Source organism: Ranitomeya imitator, chromosome 9, assembly GCF_032444005.1.
Source record: "Ranitomeya imitator isolate aRanImi1 chromosome 9, aRanImi1.pri, whole genome shotgun sequence".
In the NCBI taxonomy this organism is placed as follows: domain Eukaryota; kingdom Metazoa; phylum Chordata; class Amphibia; order Anura; family Dendrobatidae; genus Ranitomeya; species Ranitomeya imitator.
The window spans coordinates 77003028-77019198 of NC_091290.1; the positions used below are offsets into that span (position 1 = coordinate 77003028).

At 46.1% G+C, this 16171-nt stretch overlaps 1 long non-coding RNA gene across 1 annotated transcript in view; it reads right to left on the reverse strand.

Annotated features, from left to right (window-relative positions):
- Window positions 1–13015, reverse strand: part of LOC138648918 (uncharacterized) — an 81298-nt gene extending 68283 nt beyond the window's left edge. Inside the window, exon 1 of the long non-coding RNA XR_011315217.1 lies at window positions 12851–13015. This is a non-coding gene — a long non-coding RNA (uncharacterized lncRNA). The remainder of the gene's footprint in view (window positions 1–12850) is intronic.
- Between the last annotated feature and the right edge of the window lie 3156 nt (window positions 13016–16171).

Sequence of the window (16171 nt, forward strand, 5' to 3'; positions counted from 1 at the left end):
GTCGTGTTAGGTACGCTCCACGGCTATTTCTAGTTGTGTGATAGGATTAGGGGTTGCGGTCGGCAGAGCTCCCACTTCCCAGAGCTTGTCCTGTGTGAGTTTAACCATCAGGTCGTTCCGGGTGCTCCTAACCACCAGGTCATAACAGTACAGCTGGCCCAAAGTATTAATGCATCTCAATAGAGGGATAAGAGAAGTTCTGAGACCATTTTTTTTTTCTCTGCAGTGTTTTTTTGTCTTTCTTTTCCCCTAAGCCTCTGGGTGGTTCAGGACACAGGTGTAGATATGGACATTCAAGGTCTGTCCTCTTGTGTGGATCATCTCACTGCAAGGGTACAAAACATTCAAGATTTTGTGGTTCAGAATCCGATGTTAGAGTCTAGAATTCCAATTCCTGATTTGTTTTCTGGGGATAAATCTAAGTTCCTGAATTTCAAAAATAATTGTAAACTGTTTCTAGCTTTGAAACCCCGCTCCTCTGGTGACCCCGTTCAACAAGTAAAAATCATTATTTCTTTGTTGCGTGGTGACCCTCAAGACTGGGCATTTTCCCTTGCGCCAGGAGATCCTGCATTGCGTGATGTAGATGCGTTTTTTCTGGCGCTTGGATTGTTTTATGATGAACCAAATTCAGTGGATCAGGCAGAGAAAATCTTGCTGGCTTTGTGTCAGGGTCAGGATGAAGCGGAGGTGGTCTGTGCTTACTCAGTGGAATGAGTGTGCCCTGGTGGCAATTTTCAGAAAGGGTCTTTCTGAAGCCCTTAAGGATGTCATGGTGGGATTTCCCACGCCTGCTGGTCTGAATGAGTCTATGTCCTTGGCCATTCAGATCGATCGGCGCTTGTGTGAGCGCAAAGCTGTGCACCATTTGGCGGTATTCTCTGAGCATAGGCCAGAGCCTATGCAGTGTGATAGGACTTTGACTAGAGCTGAACGGCAAGAACACAGACGTCGGAATGGGCTGTGTTTTTACTGTGGAGAATCCACTCATGCGATCTCCGATTGTCCTAAGAGCACTAAGCGGTTCGCTAGGTCTGCCACCATTAGTAAGGTACAGTCTAAATTTCTTTTGTCCGTTACTCTGATTTGCTCTCTGTCGTCCTATTCTGTTATGGCATTTGTGGATTCAGGCGCTGCCCTGAATTTGATGGACTTGGAGTATGCTAGGCGCTGTGGTTTTTTCTTGGAGCCCTTGCAGTATCCTATTCCATTGAGAGGAATTGATGCTACGCCTTTGGCCAAGAATAAGCCTCAGTACTGGACTCAATTGACCATGTGCATGGCTCCTGCACATCAGGAGGATATTCGCTTTTTGGTGTTGCATAATCTGCATGATGTGGTCGTTTTGGGGTTGTCATGGCTACAGGTCCATAATCCAGTATTGGATTGGAAATCTATGTCTGTGTCCGGCTGGGGTTGTTAGGGGGTACATGGTGATGTTCCATTGCTGTCAATTTCGCCTTCCACTCCTTCTAAAGTCCCGGAGTTTTTATCAGACTACCGGGATGTATTTGAAGAGCCCAAATCCGGTGCTTTACCTCCTCATAGGGATTGCGATTGTGCTATTAATTTGATTCCTGGTAGTAAGTTTCCTAAGGGCCAACTGTTTAATTTATCTGTGCCAGAGCACGCCGCTATGCGGAGTTATATAAAGGAATCCTTGGAGAAAGGTCATATTCGCCCGTCGTCATCACCGTTGGGAGCAGGGTTCTTTTTTGTGGCCAAGAAGGATGGCTCTTTGAGACCTTTTATAACCAAAAAAAAAAAAAAAAAGGGGGGGAAGTACCAGCCAAATATATTGGCTGAAGATTATTTTATTGATAACAAATTTAAAATACATACAATGTAAGAAAAAATGAAAAGATGGGGACAAGGCAGAGTGGCCCCAAAGCAATCCGTATATAGGTTTAAATAATCACATGTAGGTACAAAAAGGCAGATTATAAATAAATGCTCATGCATCAGCAGGCTCAGGATGGGTAGTAGATATAAACACAATGAGGTAGTACAAATCTATGTGCAAGTGTTTATATAGCTCCTAAAAATAAGGTATAAAGGTGGCTAGTCCTGTAGAAAATACGGTTTGTAGAAAGTTGATATGTATGCTGAAAAGACAGCTGTACGAAATGGCTAGTAAAGTGACAGTGCAAAGACGGCTAAACAAACCATACAGTAATAGGTGTAATTAAAGTGCGTAATGCACAATGGCATAGGACCACATAAAAGTACGGGCCAGCGAAATAACAATTCAGAACAGCTAAAAAAGTAATAGATACACTAGTACGGAAACTATCAATAATACCCTAAAATTGGGGGCTAAAAGGTAAATAGTATAGTGCGTCTGGAATGCAAATACAATGCTAAGTGCACAGAAGATACCAGTGTGTACCCAAATACAGAGTCTAGACCGCACTATTGTAGGGAAAAAGGGAGAGGAGCCGCAGATATAATAAGAAACACCATACAAGTACCTGCTGGAGGGAGGATTGCTGTGGGGAGTGCTGCCTTGTCCCCATCTTTTCATTTTTTCTTACATTGTATGTATTTTAAATTTGTTATCAATAAAATAATCTTCGTTTTATATTTGGCTGGTACTTCCCCCCTTTTTTTTTTTTTTGGTTATATGATATTTTTCTGGTGGTACCCCACATGTATTTATTGGTCTATGTTTTTGGGTAAACTCTTTGAGACCTTGTATTGATTACCGCCTTCTTAATAAGATCACAGTCAAATTTCAGTAACCTTTGCCGCTGCTGTCTGATTTGTTTGCTCGGATTAAGGGGGCTAGTTGGTTCACCAAGATAGATCTTCGAGGGGCGTATAATCTTGTGCGAATTAAACAGGGCGATGAATGGAAAACAGCATTTAATACGCCCGAGGGCCATTTTGAGTACCTGGTTATGCCATTCGGGCTTTCTAATGCTCCATCTGTGTTTCAGTCCTTTATGCATGACATCTTCCGAGAGTACCTGGATAGATTCATGATTGTATATTTGGATAATGTTTCGGTCTTTTCGGATGATTGGGAGTCTCATGTGAAGCAGGTCAGAATGGTGTTCCAGGTCCTTCGTGCGAATTCCTTGTTTGTGAAGGGGTCGAAATGTCTCTTTGGGGTTCAGAAGGTTTCATTTTTGGGTTTCATTTTTTCCCCTTCTACTATCGAGATGGACCCTGTTAAAGTTCAGGCCATTTATGATTGGACTCAGCCGACATCTGTGAAGAGCCTGCAGAAGTTCCTGGGCTTTGCTAATTTTTACCGTCGCTTCATCGCTAATTTTTCTAGTGTTGCTAAACCGTTGACTGATTTGACCAAGAAAGGTGCTGATGTGGTCAATTGGAACTCTGCGGCTGTAGAGGCTTTTCAGGAGTTGAAGCGTCGTTTTTCTTCTGCCCCTGTGTTGTGCCAGCCAGATGTTTCGCTCCCGTTTCAGGTCGAGGTTGATGCTTCTGAGATTGGAGCAGGGGCTGTTTTGTCGCAAAGAAGTTCTGATGGCTCGGTGATGAAACCATGTGCCTTCTTTTCTAGAAAATTCTCGCCTGCTGAGCGCAATTATGATGTTGGCAATCGAGAGTTGTTGGCCATGAAGTGGGCATTCGAGGAGTGGCGACATTGGCTTGAAGGAGCCAAGCATCGCGTGGTGGTCTTGACGGATCACAAGAATTTGACTTATCTCGAGTCTGCTAAACGGTTGAATCCTAGACAGGCTCGATGGTTGCTGTTTTTCTCCCGTTTTGATTTTGTGGTTTCGTACCTTCCGGGCTCTAAGAATGTGAAGGCTGATGCCCTGTCAAGGAGTTTTGTGCCTGACTCTCCGGGTGTTCCTGAGCCGGCGGGTATTGTCAAAGAGGGGGTAATTTTGTCTGCCATCTCCCCTGATTTGCGGCGCGTGCTGCAGAAGTTTCAGGCTGATAGACCTGACCGTTGTCCAGCGGAGAAACTGTTTGTCCCTGATAGATGGACTAGTAGAGTTATCTCTGAGGTTCATTGTTCGGTGTTGGCGGGTCATCCTGGAATCTTTGGTACCAGAGATTTGGTGGCTAGATCCTTTTGGTGGCCTTCTTTGTCACGGGATGTGCGTTCTTTTGTGCAGTCCTGTGGGACTTGTGCTCGGGCTAAGCCCTGCTGTTCTCGTGCCAGTGGGTTGCTTTTGCCCTTGCCGGTCCCGAAGAGGCCCTGGACGCATATTTCCATGGATTTTATTTCAGATCTCCCTGTCTCTCAAAGGATGTCGGTCATTTGGGTGGTTTGTGATCGCTTCTCTAAGATGGTCCATTTGGTACCCTTGTCTAAATTGCCTTCCTCCTCTGATTTGGTGCCATTGTTTTTCCAGCATGTGGTTCGTTTGCATGGCATTCCGGAGAACATCGTCTCGGACAGAGGTTCCCAGTTTGTTTCGAGGTTTTGGCGGTCCTTTTGTGCTAAGATGGGCATTGATTTGTCTTTTTCTTCGGCTTTCCATCCTCAGACAAATGGCCAAAGCGAACGAACTAATCAGACTTTGGAAACATATCTGAGATGTTTTGTTTCTGCTGATCAGGATGATTGGGTGTCCTTCTTGCCTTTGGCTGAGTTCGCCCTTAATAATCGGGCCAGCTCGGCTACTTTGGTTTCGCCTTTTTTCTGTAATTCTGGTTTCCATCCTCGTTTCTCTTCAGTGCAGGTTGAGCCTTCGGACTGTCCTGGTGTGGATACGGTGGTGGACAGGTTGCAGCGGATTTGGACTCATGTGGTGGACAATTTGACATTGTCCCAGGAGAAGGCTCAACGTTTCGCTAACCGCCGGCGCTGTGTTGGTCCCCGACTTCGTGTTGGGGATTTGCTTTGGTTGTCATCTCATCATGTTCCTATGAAGGTTTCCTCTCCTAAGTTTAAGCCTCGTTTCATTGGTCCGTATAAGATTTCTGAAGTTCTCAATCCTGTGTCATTTCGTTTGGCCCTTCCAGCTTCTTTTGCCAACCATAATGTGTTCCATAGGTCGTTATTGCGGAGATACGTGGCGCCTATGGTTCCCCCCGTTGATCCTCCTGCCCCGGTGTTGGTCGAGGGGGAGTTGGAGTATGTGGTGGAGAAGATTTTGGATTCTCGTATTTCGAGACGGAAACTCCAGTACCTGGTCAAGTGGAAGGGTTATGGTCAGGAAGATAATTCCTGGGTTTTTGCCTCTGATGTTCATGCTGCCGATCTAGTTCGTGCCTTTCATTTGGCTCGTCCTGATCGGCCTGGGGGCTCTGGTGAGGGTTCGGTGACCCCTCCTCAAGGGGGGGTACTGTTGTGAATTCTGTTATCGAACTCCCTCCTGTGGTCATGAATGGTACTTCGGAGAGTTCTGTCCATGGACTCCCTCTGGTGGCTGTTAGTGGAGCTGCTGCTTCTGAGGTTCCTTCCACAGGTGACGTAGTTTATTCTTTGGCTGGCTGTTCTATTTAACTCCACTCAGATCGTTACTCCATGCCAGCTGTCAATGTTCTTGTACTGGTTCAGTTCGCTCTTGGATCTTTCTGGTGACCTGTCTACTCCAGCAGAAGCTAAGTCCCTGCTAGTTATTAATTTGTTCATTGTTTCCTTGTCCAGCTGGCTATCATGATCTTGCCCTGCTAGCTGGATGCTCTGGGATGCAGAGTGGCACCTCCGCACCGTGAGTCGGTGCGGAGGTCTTTTTGCACACTCTGCGTGGTCTTTTTGTAGGGTTTTGTGCTGACCGCAAAGATACCTTTCCTATCCTCAGTCTGTTTAGTAAGTCTTGGCCTCCCTTTGTTAAAAACCTGTTTCATTTCTGTGTTTGTGACTTTCATCTTATCTCACAGTCTATTTATGTGGGGGGCTGCCTTTTCCTTTAGGGAATTTCTCTGAGGCAAGGTAGGCTATATTTTCTATCTTTAGGGCTAGTTAGCTCTTAGGCTGTGAAGAGGCGTCTAGCTTGTGTTAGGTACACTCCACGGCTATTTCTAGTTGTGTGATAGGATTAGGGGTTGCGGTTGGCAGAGCTCCCACTTCCCAGAGCTTGTCCTGTGTGAGTTTAACCATCAGGTCGTTCCGGGTGCTCCTAACCACCAGGTCATAACACTCTGCATTCTGTGGTTTTGCTTTGCTCTGCACTCTGCGGCTCAGCTATAGCTCTGCGGCTCTGCTCCTTGCGTTTTTTCCTAGCTCCGTCTTCTCCTTCTCTGCTCTCAGCTCAACCTTCCGCTCTTGGCTCCGCCTCCTGCATTTCTGTAGTTTACTCTGCCTCCCGCTATTGGCTCCACCTCCTGCATTTCCGTTCTTGGCTCTGGCCCTTGGCTCCTCCTCCTGTGCTCCTACTTTTGCTTCTGCTCTTGCGGTCTTTCCCTTCCTCCATTCCTACTGTCCGAACAGGTCCCTTCCTGTTCCTATATACCTGCCGTGCCTGCCTGTATTCCGGTCCACACTGGTCCTGCCGACATTCCAGTTCAGTCCTCCTGTCCTGCCTGAGTGCCAGCCAAGCCCGCCTGTCTGCCAGAGTGCCAGCCATGCCCGCCTGCATGTGTCTCCGTCAATCCAGTCCGCCCATCAGTGCTTCTGCCATACCTGTCCGTCACCCGTGTCTCTGCCGTGCCCGCCTGCCTGTGTCTCCGTCAAGCCAGTCCACCCATCAGGGTCTCTGCCAAAGCCGTCTGTCAGTCAGTGTCACAGCCGTGACTGTCTGTCTGTGCTCTGTTCTCTGGTGGGATCAGCATCCACAGCCAGACACCACCCTGGAGTGGTACCTGGTAGCTACCTGCCGCACAAGTCTGACCTCACCATCAGAAGCTCCAGCGAACACCTAGGAAGCTACTTAGTCAAACCCCTTCCAGGGAAGTCTGGTCTGTGGTCCAGTGGGTCCACACCCACGCACGCCCGCACCAACCAGTCTGGGCACGAGCATTACACAGAGTAATCAAGCAGACTAGTAATTGTGCTAGCTTGTCTGTAGAACAGAACAAATTATTGTGTATCACAATACAATTTTTCATAATGCAATACATCCATGATACTTACATGACAAGGTGAAGTGAGTATAAAGAGGGAGCCCATCACAGAAAATAGTCAGTGTGAGGTGAAACTGTTAAGAGGGGGTACAGTTTTTAGAGGGTCTAGTGCTGGTGTGGAGGAACAATATGAAGAGAGGGCAAAGTATGGAGAAGTAGCAGCGTGGAAGGCGCAGTGTGAAGAGGGGGTAACATGGAGGGGACCGCATGAAGAGGGGCGTAACAGTCTGAAGAAAGATCAACGTGAGAGATATAATGTAGAGAGGGGGCATAATATTAAGAAAGGGAGGTGGGTGGGAACAGTTTAAAAGGGGACATCACATGAAGATAAGGCAAAAAGAGGGTGACAGTGTGAAAAGAGGGGCAGCAAGGGGAGGACAGTATGAAAAAGGGGCACAATATGGAGAAATGGGATAGTATGAAGAGGGGCAGCCTGGAGGGATAGTGTGAAATGGAAGCACAATATGGAGACGGTGTGGAGATAAAGACAGCATGAAATGGTGTCAGTGGGGCAGTACAGTGGCTCAGTGGTTAGCTGGGGTCCTGTGTTCAAATCCCACCAAGGACAACATCTGCAAGGAGTTTTTATGTTTTCCTCGTGATTGTGTGGGTTTCCTCAGAGTACTTCAGTTTCCAACACACTCAAAAGACATACTGACAGGGAATATAGATTGTGAACCCCAATGGGGACAGTGGAAATAATGTCTGTAAAGTGCTGTGGAATTATTGATAATAAATAATATAAATTATACATTTATATAGTTCATGAGGGACCAATGTGGCAGTTTTAGTTCAAAAGGGTGAGGTGTGAGGGGCATAATATATTAAGTTAGATTGTTTGGTGGTCATAATACATGTAACGGAGGTGGTGAAATCACTGCACCGTGATCCAACGAGAGCATGGAGTGGCGTGACTAGGCGAACACCTGAATTTTGGCTAGTGACCCTGATGGTGGTGTTAAACTTGACCACAAATGGACACCAGGTGCTACTCCAGGAAAGACATCGGTCACACGGCAGCTGGCCCCCAAAGGGGCAGGAAGATGGAACAACCAAGACTAGATGGACTTGATAAGTACAGGCAGGCACAACAGGAATAGTGAGAGACATGTAGGGTGTAGACAGGTACGGCTGGTATACAGACTTTCATGGCAGGTACAGGCAGGTATGGCTAATATGCAGACTGGCACAGCCTGATGTTTACGCAGGCACGTGCTGGCGGGCACAGCTGACATGAAGGCAAGCTGGTACAATTGGGCATGGCTGATATATAGACAGGCTGGTGCTGATGGGCACAGCTGATACAAAGACAGGCAAGTGCTGGTGGGTATGGCTGATATACAGACAGGCAGGTGCTGTCAGGAATGACAAATACAGTGATGCAAGACAAGTACAGGCAGACAATTACAGGACAGGTAAATAGACTGGTGGGCACTGGTGATGTGACAAATAGCAAGCGTGCAGAAAACACTTTACACGTCTCTCAGGCACCTCCATTCAAGTGGAGGTGCCTTAAATAATAAGTGTTTCCCAGCCAATGACTGAAGAAACTTTAGGACAGCACGCGCTGTCACACTTAGAAGGAGGGAGCGTGTGCATGCCCTAAGCACCGTGTCCAGGGAGCTGCAAGCCATGTGCAGACCCAGGACAGCAGCCAGAGGTGGAGGAAGTGCGGGACAGGGGCTGCGGCACTGAGTGAGTGGGCTGCCTTGCCAGAGAGGGGAGAAGCGTGCAGGTATGCCAGTGCTACAGTACCCACTTCTTTACGCCCCTTCTTTTTCAAGACCCCAAGAAATCTCTCCAGGAGGAGGGGGCATGGATGTTCTCCCTGAGCTCCCACAACCTCTTCTCAGGACTAAATGTCTACCAATCTCCAAAAAAAACATTTTTCCTCTTATCCTCTTGGTGGTCAGAATATTCTTTACCTTGAAAACGTCTTCAGAGCTGACTGGAGCAGGAGTGGTACCTAGATTTTCGAAGAAGGGACTGATGATAACCGGCTTGAGGAGAGACATGTGAAATTAATTGGGAATCCATAAAGAGGTAGGTAGCTTGAGCTTGTAGGCTACAAGAATTATCTGTTTGAGAACCTGGAACGGGTCAATGAAGCAAGAACTGAATTTATATGAGGGTAGCTTGAGACAAACATACCTTGAAGACAGCCAAACTTTGTCCCCAGACTGAAACAGAGGCAGGTCTAGACATCTCTTCTCTATGTGTTTCTTCATCCATTCAGAAAAATATTCAGAATTGAAATTCCTCAGTGGTTGATACCTTTTAATGGCTAACTGAAAAGATGGTAACAAATTGCAAGTTTTCGAGACTACTCAGGTCTTTTCATCAGGCATAGATTAAAAGAAATTCTGAAGAATCACATATTTATGCCCAACACCTCACAGAAAAACGCCATAGATAAGACAGGTGACATGAAGCAGAATTACCCTTAGGCCACATTCACACGTTCCTTTTTATCCTGCGGGTTCTCCCGCAGCGGATTTGATAAATCTGCAGGGCAAACCCGCTGCGGTTATCCCTGCAGATTTATCGCGGTTTGTCCTGCGGGTTCCGCTGTGGGATTTTACCCCTACTATTGATGCTGCATATGCAGCAATATGCAGCATCAATAGTAATGTTAAAAATAATAAAGGTCCAGGTCGCATAGCAAACCTGAGACCGGATGGCCGCGTGCAGCGCTGAGACTTCAGAGGTGAGTATAACATTATTTTTTATTTTAATTCTTTTTTTTTAACACAAATATGGTTCCCGGGGCCTGGAGGAGAGTCTCCTCTCCTCCACCCCGGGTACCACCCGCACATTATCCGCATTACTTCCCGCATGGTGAGCACAGCCCCATGCGGGAAGTAAGCGGATCAATGCATTTCTATGGGTGCTGAATCGCTGCGATTCTGCACAAAGAAGTGACATGGTCCTTCTTTTTTTCCGCAGCAATTCAGCGCGGTTTCTGTTTTCCATAGGGTAACATTGTACTGTACCCTGCATGGAAAACAGCTGCGGACCCGCAGCGGCAAAATCGCCGCGGTTCCGCAGTAAAAACCGCATAGTGTGAACATGGCCTTATGTGAGTGATAAACAGTCATGTCCATAAATATTGGACCAGTTCATAGATAGGGAATGTTTTATTGTCCTCTGATTGGGGTCTGGTTCTGTTATGATGACCCCACATGGTCTGAGGGGCTAAGTCCTTAGTTGATGTAAAAATACATAAATCCATGCGACACATTCATTCTTGCACTGAGAGTGTCAAAGGTCACCATCAGCTTATATTCCCATACTCTTCTGTCTCTCTGAGATTTGAAGTTACATTTTAATACAAGTAATTTCATGTCCATAATGTTATGATTGGGGAGACAAAAATGTATTGCCAAGGGAGAAAACACTAAAATGTGTAGAGGAGGTCCCAGAAAATGTCACTCACCATTTCTTGGAAGACTACAGGGGCATTACAGAGCCCAAACGCCATTACACAATACTCATAATGGCTGTTGTGGGTGCTAAGGGCCGTCTTCCAATTGTCCCACTGGTGTATTCAGATCTGGTTATATGCCCCTCAAAAGGATGAGTTTCATGAAGACTCTGGAACCTTTGAGATGATCAAACAACTCAGAAATGAGGGCCAGGATATTTATTCTTGATTGTCGTCTGGTTGAGTCCGCTATAATCGACACAGGGTGGAAGTGGGCCATCATTTTTCCTTATAAAAGAAGAATAATGCTTCAGCCAGGGAGGATGACTTGCGTATAAATCCCCTGGCAAGATTTTCTTTGATATACTCAGGCATGGCTCGGTCTCAGCCTGGGAAAGGTGGTAGATACAGCCTCATGGAGGAGGAGAGCCTGGACAAATGTCGATAGAGAAGTCATACGGCCTGTGTGGTGGTAGCATCTCAGCCTCCTTTATGTTGAACACATCAGTGTATGTCCAATAAGCAGAAGGAAAGCCAGGTAAGTTTGATAGAGTAGCCAGAGGTCAAGCAGGATGAATTGGAGCTAGACATCTCCCGTGGCACTCGACCCCAATTAAGTAATTCTCTTGATTTTCAATCTAAGAAAGGCTTATGTTTTCAAAGCCATGGCAGACCTAGAAGCAGAGGATGAGACAAAGATTCCTTTCTAAACTCCACAGGCTCAGTAACGGAAAGGGCCTGACTTTGAAAGAGTTCTCTCATCCACAGATGATACCGCCAAAGGATTCTTCATATGTTGGATCGGGATATTATACTGCTCCACAATATTCTGTTCTGTTGATTGAAATTTCCTGCAGAACCAGAGTCCAGGTAGGGCAATTCAGTGAAATTGATATCACCACAGGAAATTGATACTGAGAGAGTCAAGGGAGAAGTAGAGTAATCCTTGCCCAGGGCAACCTCCCCAATGGCCCCCAGGCTTTGGAATTTCCCAGTTTTTAAGGACAGGAACTGTTAGCAGCGGGTTAATCAGCATGATGTCCACAACGAGCAATAGAGAATGCTCATTTATTAAGAATCAAGAACATCCAGCTTACAACATGAGAACAGGATCAATCTGGTTTCTGAGAGAGAGCTGCTGTGACCTTCAGCTTCAGCTGCACACACCAGAATGTGCTCAGAAAGAAAAAGGGGAGGAGGAACATCCTGTCTGTAAATGAGGACTCTTTTTTTTTTTTAACTTTGTTGACATGTGAACAATATGCATGCAGATATATAAATCACATCATATTAAACAAACAATAGTTGTTGCAATACATACAGATCAATATGCATTAGGCCAACAGGAACAGATTAAATGTTCAAGACTCCTTTGAAACACCTCCCTTTGGTCTGACTATCCTTCTAACGCTGCTAGGTCTGCAGCACCTGGTCAATCTGCATAAGCTTAGAGGAAGGTGTCAAAGTTGAGGTCTGCGGCTTGATCTCCCTGTGAGACAGGTGCGGATGCAGACGTAGATGTCAGCGTATCCAAGTGGGTGGTCACTGTCCGCAGGCAAGCAAATATTTTATCCTGCTGGTCTTTCTGGAAGGAAACTTCCTGGTACATGTCTGAGACAGAGGAAGCTTGGGGCCCAATGGATTTCATGACCTGAGTAAACTGTAACAGGGGTGATGTAACCACTGCGCTCTGATCCGGCGAGAGCCTGGAGGGGCATGACTAAGCAAACACCTGACTTTTTGCTAGCGTCCCAGATGGTGAGGTTAGACTTGGCACCAGATAGACCCTAGGCACTGCTCCAGGACAGATCTCGGATGTGCTGTAGCTTACCCCCAAAGGGGCAGGTACATAGATGGAACGACCAAGACTAGATGGACTTGATAAGTACAGGCAGGCATGACAGGAATACTGGAAGACATGGCAGGTGTAGACAGTTACAGCTAGTATACAGACTGGCAGGTGCAGGCAGGTACAGCCGGTATACAGACTGGCATGGCATGTTCAGGGAGATATGGCTGGTATACAGACTGGCATGGCTGATGTACAGGCAGACTGGTGCAGGCAGACACGGCTGATATTGCACACCAATAGAGAAACTATGAAGACACTGGATCACGTAGTAAGTGTATAAAAACCACAACTTTTATTATAAACAATCTAAAATACAAATAGATAACATGACATACTGGTGAAGTGTTATAATAAACAAATGCAGGATCAGAGCAGAAGCTACAGACTGATAGCACCCCTACTTAACGGCACATGTCAAATATCAAATACCGTACAATCCACATAGTCAAGATATACTGGCCGTTCCCTGATATAACTACATGTAAGGCAGGACCCCAGTGTGCGTGTAACTGCACTCCAATAATGTCTCCTAGTAAGTGCGGACACAAACAATAATATGATGGGTAACAGTTAGGAGTAATATCTACCTGCGGTCATGCTTGGACCAGGGAGAGAGGGGTCACACAGACTGAGCGCACCTCGACGCGCGTTTCGCTACGACAGCAGCTTCGTCAGGAGGATCACGGCTGATATACAGGCAGGCTAGTGCAGGTGGATATGACTGATATACAGGCAGGTCGGAGCTGGTGGTCATGGCTGGAATACAGGGATATAAGGCATATATGAGAAGACAGGTACAGGAGAGGTAAACTGACTGGTGGGTACTGGGGAACTGACAACTAGCAAGCACGCAGAAAACTTACTTTACACGTTGCTCAGGCACCTCCATTCAGGTAGCGGTGCCAAAAATAATAAGTGTCTCCAAGCCATTTGCTGGGGACAGTTTAGGATGGCGTATGCTGTCCCTTCAAAAAGGAGTTAGAGCGCAAGCGCCCTAAGTTCAGTGTGCTGACCCCAGTTCCTGGAAGAGGAGTAAGTGAGGGACTGGGGCTGCAGCGGTGAGTGAGTCGGCATCCCTGCTAGGGGAGAGAAGAAGAGTGCAGGAATGCCGCCACTACAGTACATAAGGGAGGACAATGCAGCAGTTATAGTATAAAAGATAGTGATGACAGTGTGGAGGCAAGTATATACAGTGGCATGTAAAAGTTTGGGCACCCCTGGTCAAAATTACAGCTATTGTGAATAGTTAAGTAAGTAGTTAAGTAAGTGGAAAATGAATGATTTCTAAAAGGGTTAAAGTTAAAGATGACACATTTCTTTTGTATTTTAGGCAAAAAAATATAAATATATTGTGATTTCTTACATTTTAAAAATTACGTAAAGGAAAGTGGGCCGATGCAAAACTTTGGGCAACCTACATAGTTAGTACCTAATAGCACCCCTTTTTTGCAAATATCACAGTTTGTATACGCTTTTTGTAGCGAGCTAAGAGTCTTTCAAATCTTGTTTCAGGGATTTTCATCTATTCTTTGGAAAATTCTTCCAGTTCTGTAAGATTTCTGGATTGTCTTGCATATATTGCTATTTTGAGGTCTAGCCAGAGATTTTCAATGATGTTCAGATCAGGGGACTGTAAGGTCACTTTCACACATCAGTTTTTTGCCGTCAGTCACAATGGCTCGACGGATCGATCGCAGATTGTGAAAAATTGATGCGACGGATCTGTTTTTTAGACGGATCCAACTAGCAGATCTGGCTAATTGGATTGGAGCATGCTTAGTTAAAAAAAACGGAATCCGTCGTCGGATACTGTCATTTGATAGATCCGGCGCCATAGGCTTCCATTCTAGCAAACGACGGACGGTGACAGATCCGTCGCTGTCCATTTTTTCGACATACACAAAAAAATGTTACTTTGTCCGTTGTCTCCGGCCACCAGACAAGCAATTTTCGATGGATCCGGCGAACCACGGATGAAACGTGAGGCCATCCATCGCAATCCATTGATAATACAAGTCTATGAGTCTATTTTTTTCAAAATTCCACGGATTGCGACCGATAGCAAAAAACTGATGTGTGAAAGGGGCCTTAGGGTCATTGTAAAACCTTCAGCTTGTGCCTTTTTGAGGTAGTCTATTGTGAATTTTGACGTGTGTTTACGATCATTATCCATTTGTAGAAGCCACTCTGTTTTCAACTTTAGCTTTTTTTTACAGATGGTTTTATGTTTGCATCAAGAATTTGTTGAAATTTCATTGAATCCATTCGTTTCTCTACCCATGAAATGTTCCCCGTGTCATTGGCTGCAACACAACCCCAAAGCATGATTGATCAACGCCCATGCTGAATGGTTGGTGGGATGGTCTTTTCCTGAAATTCTGTGCCCTTTTTTCTCCACACATACCTTTGATCACTGTGGCCAAAGAGTTCTATTTTGTTCAGACCTTATCTTGACCTCCACTGTTCCTGTCAACTGAATTTCTTAATTACATTTCGAACTGAGGAAAGGGCAACTTGAAAATGCTTTGCTATCTTCTAGCTTTCTGCTGATTTGTGGGCCACTACCAGTTTCATTTTAGTACTAGACAGCTGCCTAGAAGAACCCATGGCTGCTTTTTATTGCCACGAGGTTACAGGAGGCTGGGTTTTTATAGAGCTGGAAAATCACCTGGCCTCTCCTCATGATAGTGAATAGGGTTGAGCGAAACGGGTCGGCCAGATTCAGAAGTCGCCGACTTTTGGCAAAGTCGGGTTTCATGAAACCCGACCCGACCCCTGTGTGGGGTCGGCCATGAGGTCGGCGATCTTCTGATCTGGAATCGGAATTCCGATACCAAATTCCGATATGTTTAAGATATCAGGAATCGGTATTGGAATTCATATTTAAGTGTAAAATAAAGAATAAATATAAAAGCATATTGATATACTCACCCTCGGACACGCCCTGGTTCTCACCGGCAGCCTTCCTTCCCAAGAATGAGCGCCTGAAGGGCCTTCGATGACGTCGTGGCTTGTGATTGGTCGCGTGAGCGGTCACATGGGCGGTCACGCGACCAATCACAAGCCGTGACGTCATCTAAGGTCCTTCAGGCGCTAATTCTTAGGAAGGAAGCGTCCGAGGGCGCGTCCGAGGGTGAGTATATTCCTAATAGGTATATACTCACCCTCGGACGCGCCCTGGTTCTAACCCGCAGCCTTCCTTCCTAAGAATCAGCGCCTGAAGGACCTTAGATGACGTCGCGGCTTGTGATTGGTCACGTGACGCCCATGTGACCGCTCACGCGACCAATCACAAGCCGCGACGTCATCGAAGGTCCTTCAGGCGCTCATTCTTAGGAAGGAAGGCTGCCGGTGAGAACCAGGGCGCATACGAGGGTAAGTATATCAATATTTTTTATTTTGATTCTTTATTTTACACTTAAATATGGATCCCAGGGCCTGAAGGAGAGTTTCCTCTCCTTCAGACCCTGGGAACCATTAGAAACCCAATGCACTACATTGGGTTTCGTGTTTCGGCCGACCCCGACCCCGACTTTTCTATAGGATCGGCCGATTTCACTCGACCCGACTTTTGAAAAAGTCGGGTTTTGTGAAACCCGACCCGATCCTATAAAAAGAAAAGTCGCTCAACCCTAATAGTGAACAAGTCATAACCATACGAGTCTAAATAAGAGTTGGAATGTGCTGCAGAAGACAGTTAAAGAGGGAAGTCTGAAGAGACTAGCTGTGGCTGTGAAAAGTCACCCTGCCATCAGGACCTGATGAAGAAAGGTTCAATAACTCTAATCATAGAAGATGCCACTTTTGAAGTACCTTGATCAAAGGATACATTCACACAGGCCAATCACAGCCATTAAATGACCATTGACCAATTGTATGAAGCGCTTTAGGAAGGCCACCGTAATTTA